We start from the raw sequence: 7,045 nt of genomic DNA, 5'->3' as shown, positions 1-7,045 counted from the left end.
ACCTATTGAATACAACTCACGATTTGTTTTCTTTTGTGGCCAAAGACTTGTCTTTTGACGTCATTTTTGGTCAGTGTCAGGTCTTAGCCATCGTTAACATATAGATAGAATGCGCTTGGCCAAGGAGTTCACAACATTGCCATCCGGAAGTATAACGGACCAACACACAACTGTGTAACCATGAACTTTTATAGTCTGGTTAATACAGTTTAGTGAGAACAACTCACAAACGCGGATGGCAAAAACAATAACAAAGCCCGAGTGACGTCATCTGCATACTATCTATAGATAGTTCGAAGATAACGTCACTCGGGTCTTTGTTGATGTTTTTTGCCATCCGAGTTTATGAGTAATGCTCACTGAACTGTATTAACCCGACTATAAACGTTCATGGATACACAGTTTTGTGTGTTGGTCCGTTATACTTCCGGATGGCAATGTTATGAGCTTCTTAGCCAAGCGCATACTACCTATAGCCTGACACTAGAACCGAAGCCATCGTTAAGTTTATAGCCTGGCACTGAAACCCAAAAAAACTGGCAGCAAAACGTCATTTTTTAGGTTTGTGTAGCGTCTAGTGAGTTGTTGTTAGTAGAGATCATGGAAACAAGTTATTTCATTGGTTGAACTATTGAATACAACTCACGATTTGTTTTCTTTTGTGGCAAAAGACTGGCATTTTGACGTCATTTTTTGGTCAGTGTCAGGCCATAACTTTACGAAGGCCACGCTGAACCCCAAAAAGACTGGCAGATTGACGTCATTATTTGGTTTTGGCACCGCCTCGTGCGTTGTTGTTAGTAGTGCTCATGGAAACAAGTGGTCCCATTGGTTGAACTATTGAATACATTTTTTTGGTCAGTGTCAGGTCATGAGTTAACGATGGCTACGCTACGATTGACTGCTATTATTAAACTCTTTCCTTACACAACATTTTCAATGTTTTTATCAAAATGACACACCTTCCTAAAACTAAAGTTGATTTATTAAAACACACAGCTAAAGCTAAGAGCGTTCTAAATATAACTTTGTTCTACAAAATAACATTAAGTTCTTTTAAACTATAGATAGAATGCGCTTGGCCAAGGAGTTCACAACATTGCCATCCGGAAGTATAACGGACCAACACACAAACTCGGTGTAACCATGAACTTTTATAGTCTGGTTAATACAGTTTAGTGAGAACAACTCACTAACGCGGATGGCAAAAACAATAACAAAGGCATGAGTGACGTCATCTTCGAACTATCTATAGATGGTTCGAAGATGACGTCACTCTGGTCTTTATTATTATTTTTTGCTATCCGCGTTTATGAATAATACTCACTAAACGGTATTATCCAGACTATAAAAGTTCATGATTACACATAGTTTTGTGTGTTTGTCCGTTATACATCCGGATGGCAATGCTATGAACTTCTTAGCCAAGCGCATACTATCTATAGATAAAAAAATACGTGACGTCACAATTTCTCTGCCCAATTTTTATTTCTGTCTTGTACCTTTTCTCTGGTGTTTGATGGATCTGTCAGTGATACTAAATTTGGTTTCAATTCGTTATCCAGAGTAATGTTTTTGTTGGCCGTCCGTGGCTCTGGTACGTCCAGATTTACTGACATAAAAGCCTTCCGCTTTCGATTTCATCCGACTTCGTAGCTTCAGCCGTTCCTCTTATCATTGTGGTGAAGATTCTTAAAATATCTCCATCTTGTACTTCTTTTTTCTTTAATGGGTGAATTCTCTCTCTCTCTCTCTCTCTCTCTCTCTCTCTCTCTCTCTCTCTCTCTCTCTCTCTCTCTCTCTCTCTCTTCTCTCTCTCTCTCTCTTCTTTCTCTCTCTCTCTCTCTCTCTCTCTCTCTCTCTGTCTATATATTATATACATATACATATATATATAATATATATATATATATATATATATATATATATATATAAATTATAAAACAAAAACCATGAAATAATAGTGCTCAACTTTAGAATAAAAGGAGCTATTTATAAACATTTGAAATATAATTAAGATAGTTTGACTTCTACAACGTTGTTATCGAGCGTTGCTCTCATCAGGAAGATGAAAACCACTTCCTGATGAGAGCAACGCTCGATAAAAACGTTGTAGAAGTCAAACTATCTTAATTATATTTCAAATGTTTATATATATATATATATATATATATATATAATATATATATATATTTTAAAATATTTATACCACAATGTTTGGGCAGTCTACATCGATGTTCTCAGGCTTAATTAAGCCTGAAACATCGATGTAGACTGCCCAAACATTGTGGTAAATATTTAAATAATAATTCGCTCCATTACTACATGTCGAGCACTTTTCGTACCATATTTGTATCAAACACGATTCATATATATATATATATATATATATATATATATATATATATATATATATATATATATATATATATATATTATATCTTGCTCATCTTACATTTTTAGAATATCTGTTGGAATGGTGGACGTTACATTTGATTTTTAAAATGTCTAATTTTTTTCTTTTTTTTTTTCATTTTATTTCTCCAGATCCTGCATCCAGTGGATAATTGACACGAAGCGGAAGGAAATATAACCACCCCCCTCGGACAGTTTGAACGGATTTTCTTGACATAACTATGTCCTTGGCTGACTAACGAACACTGTGTTGTGAATTCGTGCATTGGATTTTCACTGTATTTTCCTGATTTGAGTCATAAATGGCAATTTAGAATTGAATGTAAGCTTCAATTTAATAAACAGATAATTTCGGACCATTTGGGTTTCCCCTTTATCAAAAAAACAGGATGAATGAAACACTTCAGACCAAACCCGAAACGTCAACAGTATCTGTTATTGTTTATTAAATTAAAGATTACATTCAATTTCACATTGTGATTTATTTCTTTGAGATTCGAGCAGCAACATATTCGTGAATCTGTTTTGAGTCCAAAAAAATCAAAGACAATGTGACAGTGGATAAGTAAAATTCATGAAGTGTTGTTACTAGTGTTGAAGAAAAACGTTCCAATTTCCACATCGTTTTATGTGTCTGTTGGCCCGTTATATTTCCGGATAACAATGTTGTGAGTTTCTTAACCAAGCGCACACTATCTGTAATCTTCAATTTTCAATGGCGTGTATTTGCAAAAGGCCCCGCGGGCCCATCACTGCAAATTTTCAGTTACAGTCTAATAAAAACAGGGAACAGTCACAGATTAGTTTGACGAGCAAAGGAATTCAAAACTCTTTTGAAAGTGTCCAAGCATTGTCCGGTGGCAGAACATTCTAGTCATTTATTGTTCTTGGTTTTGTGTAAGGTGACAATACGGGATACCTTCGCCGGTTTTCCAATGGCTTCCATTCAAATGACTGGAGGGAGCGCGTCACACAACTCGAGTCTCTGGATGCATCCGGCTGCAAATCTTGCAGCTGCTCTTTGTAGTTTTTCAATCTTGTTCATGTCATGTTTGTGTAGGGATCCCACACGGCGCTGCCATATTCTAATATTGGTCTGATGAGTGCTGTGTATACCTGGGTTTTAATTCTTCGTTGGAATTGGTTTATGTTCCTTTTGAGAAACCCCAGCATCCTACTTGCCTTTGCTGTGATATGTTCTATATGGGTTTGCCACTTCAGTTTCTTATTGAGATGGACTCCGATATATTTTATGGAGTCAACATGTTGCAAGGGATGATCATGCATTGTGTAATTGTGAGTATAAGGCTCTTTCCTGTTTGATATTGATACGACATAGCATTTTGATGGATGGAACTTCACGTGCCCTGTATCTGACCACGTCTGAAGGGAATCAAGATATTTCTGAAGTTCATGACGTGCATCTGCGGTGCTATCTATTGTCCTGAAAAGAAGGCTATCTGCGAACAGTTTAAGCCTTGTTTGTGGAGTTAATTCGTTTCCAATTTCATTTATAAATACCAAGAAGAATAAAGGCCTGAAAATTGTTCCTTGCCGTACTCCTGATAATACATTACATTTTTCGCTTGAGTTTCCGTCAATGAAAACTTTTGCGTTGGCTTGCAAAGCCAAAGTAGTAGATTTTTCCGTTTGTTGTTCCATATTCCGAATTCCGCGTTGCTCGAGTTTTAATAGTAATTGTTTGTGTGGTGTAGTGTCAAACGCATTCGAGAAGTCTAGTACCAGGAGATCAGTTTGTTTTTTGTTGACTACTGATCTTGCAATTTCTTCTATTGTATTAATTGCGTCTCGCATGCCCGTTTTTTTTTGCTGAAGCCGTTCAGGTGGCCGACTAGTATGTTGTGTTTGTTGTAGTGTGCCATCATAGACTGGAATATAATGTGTTCTAATATCTTGCAAACGACTGAAGTTAGAGATACAGGTCTGTAATTTTAAGCTAGGTTTCATTTGCCCTTTTTATAGATTGGTGTTATAAGGGCATGCTTCCATTCCGTTGGCACTGTTCCTTTGTTCAAGGGTTCTTGGAAAATCGTACACAGGACCGGGGCTATTTCATCAGCAAATTCTTTGGTTTGAGGACTGGGGACTGCTGCCTTGGATGTGTTTAATTTTTGCAGCTGCTTTCGTATATCGTGTGTGGTTATGTTGATTTTGGCATAGATGGAATGTTACTTTTACCCATGTTTGTCATATTACAGTAATACACGTTCGTAGTGTTTGTTCACTATATTATTGCATTTTTCATCTGGTGTCTGTTGTATATGAGCTGTCACGGATTTGAAGGACGTATACATTGGAACCATCTTTACGCCTAGAACGGATGTATCTCCAGAATCTGTTCGTAATTCTGCCATTTAGATTATCGTCCGTTATCTATGAATCAAGCATATTATTTACACATTTGTCATGTTCTTTTTTAAGTTCTGTGTGACTTAACAACGGAGTCTGCGAAACTCATTCCAGTCTTTCTCTCTGTTATGCAGTTTGGCTTTGTTGTATTGGTTTTGTTTTGTATTAATCAGACGTTTGATTGTATGGGATATCCACAGTAAATGTGGTCTTCCACTTATCCTTTTCTGGGGAATGTGTTTGTCAATCAATTCCATGAGCGTTATTTTAAAATGTTCCCAGTTTTTGTTGATGTTTTTAGCAGATGACTGTTTATCAAAAATCGTGTAGCTGTTTCTTAATTCACGCTTCAATCCCTCCATGTTCCTTTTTGAGTATAATGTTATACATGTCGAGGAAATGCCATAAAGATCAAACATTTAAAAAATATATTCTGATATTATCTATCTGGCCTACATTTTAAATATGTGTTTTTTCAGGGTAGATACGACAGAATCGAAAATCGCTTTCATTAAAATAAAATTCAAACCACGCCAAGAATCAGGTATTGCTTGTAAACTGTGTAATTATTTAATTAATGGATTATTAAATATTAATGAACGTATCAAGAGACTTAATTATCGCTGTAAGCGTAATCAGATTTGGTATTAATTCAAACATTAATATTTACGTCAATGCATGTTTTTTTAAAGCATTATAGAGATAAATTCAATATTTTATTGATGCTATGTGTTTAGTTAAAAATACCTTACAACACCCGCCAGACATGTTTAACGTACCGACACAGACACACACACACACACACACACTCACACACACACACACACAACTATGTGCAACCTTAAACGTTTATATTCTGATTAACATAATTTAGTAAGAACTATCTACTCTTTAAAATGGCTGGCTAAAAACAAAATTAAAGAGCTGAGTTTTTTCAATTTCTAGATGTGTGACCCGTTATGTTATTCTAGCATTATGTCGGCATGTTTTAATTGAAGAAAACAGAATTTAAACCAAAAAAATTTAAGCACAAGAATATGATATACACAAGGAATGAAGTAAGTTGAAAAGTGTCAGAATACAATACAGAATTAAAAAAGTAAAAACTTCGCGGCGATGGGGGCTCGAACCCACGACCTTACGGGTACGACAACTCCGCATGGCGGGCTAGAGAGTACGCTACTGTCAGAGTTATCCACCACTGAATGTTTTTGTTAATTCATCTTAACACACCAGTACCAGATTATCTCATTCGTCTGTAGTATGCCATTCATCCTGTTTTGTTGATAAAGGGGAAACCCGAAACGTCCATTTTATCTGTCTTCGGATATTAAATTGAAGCTTACATTCAATTTCACATCGTTATTGATTGTAATTCTGTGAAATTTGTGAATCAAATATTATATTATTACATCGTTTCGCGAATTTCTTTTTCTAGGATTTGGAATTTCACCTCGAGAATTCACGGACTTAAACCTTGACATGACATTTTCACAAAACGGATTATTCATGAAATCAGACCTAGGTCATCCGTGACTAAAAGTTAATCAATATGACATTTCACAACGATTATATGAATAACCTAGTCATCCGTGACTAAAGTTAATCATTTTGTGTTTCAATTGTGAATTTTGTTGTTTCGATAAAATTGTTTTAACATATTCTACATAAAATGGATAAGTGCAACTAACACAATACCATTGTGAATGTGATTTTATAAAGTACTGGAAGTCTTTACGTTGGATTTACACATAAAATGAAACGCGATTCTCTATCTGAATATGGATTTAATTAAAATAACAAACTTTGGATATTCCCTGAGGAAAACCTTCCGATGCATCTTTTAACTACAAGTCTTCAAGTCTTCGACTCATGAAATCGTTTTTTTTTTTTTTTTAGTTTTGTTTTGTTTTTTCCAAAAGGTCCCATGGGCCCACCAACGCCAAATTCGCTAATCCATCATGAAACAAAAGAACATCAATTATGATATGTATCGGTTTTCTGAATCGCTTCAAGTGCTTCGTTGAATGAGTATTTTCTCCCGGTGATTTCATGTGTTCAATGTGTTCAATTCACGAATGGTTCTGGGGGAAATAAAACTGAATTTGTATGAGTTACCTATATCTCCAACCTCGCGGCCATCGAGTCAGCACATTCATGCTTCGTTATTCTTTGTGACATTACTTTTGTCATAATTTGTCATCTTTACATTAACACATAAATCAGCAAAAACATCAAGCAACGTCCTACGCCATTCTCA

General features: G+C 35.7%; 1 protein-coding gene across 2 annotated transcripts in view; it reads left to right on the top strand.

The window, feature by feature from the left end:
* Window positions 1-6,223: 6,223 nt before the first annotated feature.
* LOC144959038 (cys-loop ligand-gated ion channel-like) overlaps window positions 6,224-7,045 on the top strand; it is a 193,352-nt gene continuing 192,530 nt past the window's right edge. For both annotated transcript variants that reach the window (XM_078891375.1, XM_078891376.1), the window contains exon 1: window positions 6,224-7,045. This exon is cut by the window's right edge and continues 249 nt beyond it. The gene's annotated coding sequence lies outside the window, so the exon portion shown is untranslated.

The sequence above is a fragment of the Berghia stephanieae genome, chromosome 13, assembly GCF_034508935.2.
Source record: "Berghia stephanieae isolate SIO BIC M18660-M18661 chromosome 13, UCSD_Bste_1.3, whole genome shotgun sequence".
Taxonomy (NCBI): domain Eukaryota; kingdom Metazoa; phylum Mollusca; class Gastropoda; order Nudibranchia; family Aeolidiidae; genus Berghia; species Berghia stephanieae.
This window is presented reverse-complemented; position numbering and strand designations above follow the sequence as displayed.